General features: G+C 43.8%; 1 long non-coding RNA gene across 1 annotated transcript; it reads left to right on the forward strand.

Moving 5' to 3' along the window:
* Nucleotides 1-299: 299 nt before the first annotated feature.
* LOC134145423 (uncharacterized) lies at nt 300-807 on the forward strand. The gene is made up of 3 exons (XR_009959605.1): nt 300-363; nt 513-621; nt 735-807. It is a non-coding gene; the product is annotated as an uncharacterized LOC134145423 (long non-coding RNA).
* The last annotated feature ends 214 nt before the right edge of the window (nt 808-1,021 follow it).

Below are 1,021 nucleotides of genomic sequence, written 5' to 3' on the forward strand. Positions count from 1 at the left end.
ATCCGATCTGGACCTACCTGACCTTGACTTGAACCTACCTGAGTGCTTAACCAGACTTGGGACCAATATCTAAAGAATGAGTTACTGGGCAAAGCAGAGAGACAGCTGCCTGCCAGCCAAATATAGTCCCACTGCTGCAGATAAGTACTGATGCATTTTGGAGTGATCAGGTCAGTGCTTGTCAGATGAGACAGTAACTTACTGTGTACGTTCAAGGTGCCAAGTAAACTACCTTTGCTTCAGTTCCCCCCCAGCTTTATGTGCTTTGTTTTGCAGGGGCAACAAGCTTTGTGCACATGGTCAGCTATTACATCTCTGCTGACAAGTGATCAATCACTCAGTCACTTCATGGTGTTTGAAGATGTGAGTCTGTGCTCCTAGAATAATGCTCCAGTGTAAAAGAACAGCTACTGGAAACCAGATGAGCATTCCCACCAAAAAAAAAAAAAAAAAAAAAAAAAAAAAAAAAAAAAAAAAACACTGCAGTCTTGATATCTGCACTTCTCTTTCAGCTTCCTGCACTACTGAGCAGCTCTCCACAGGGAACCACAGGAAAAGAAAGAAGCAGAAAACCATGGAGGAGGAGGAGGAGGACAGCACAAAACACTTGTGGAAAAGAAAGTTTGTCAGAGTTTTCAGATATACTTGATTTGTACTTTGGACACTGAGCTAAGTAAGTCCAGATCAAAGCTGACTTTGGTTTTTCATTTTGCTGCGTTTATACCCTCCTGTAGGGAAGGAGCTGCTGGCAATGTTCTGAAGAAGTCTCCACCTGCCTTTTGGGTGCTCTCTGTCTGCCTTGTGTGGGAGATGTAAGGCAAGTACTGTCTAGGTGCATTTGGAGCACAGGTCCCCATTGGTTCAGACTTGGGAGTCTCTGGAGGTGTTGATCAAGTCCACTTCCTTCTTTCAGAACCTCAAATCACTCAGCTTAGTGGCTGTTAAGAAAGCAGACAAGGAACTCCCTTTCATATCTGACGTATTTGACTTCAGTGCAATATCCATCTGTTATGCTAGGCTT

Source organism: Rhea pennata, chromosome 11 (genome assembly GCF_028389875.1).
Source record: "Rhea pennata isolate bPtePen1 chromosome 11, bPtePen1.pri, whole genome shotgun sequence".
Lineage (NCBI taxonomy): Eukaryota > Metazoa > Chordata > Aves > Rheiformes > Rheidae > Rhea > Rhea pennata.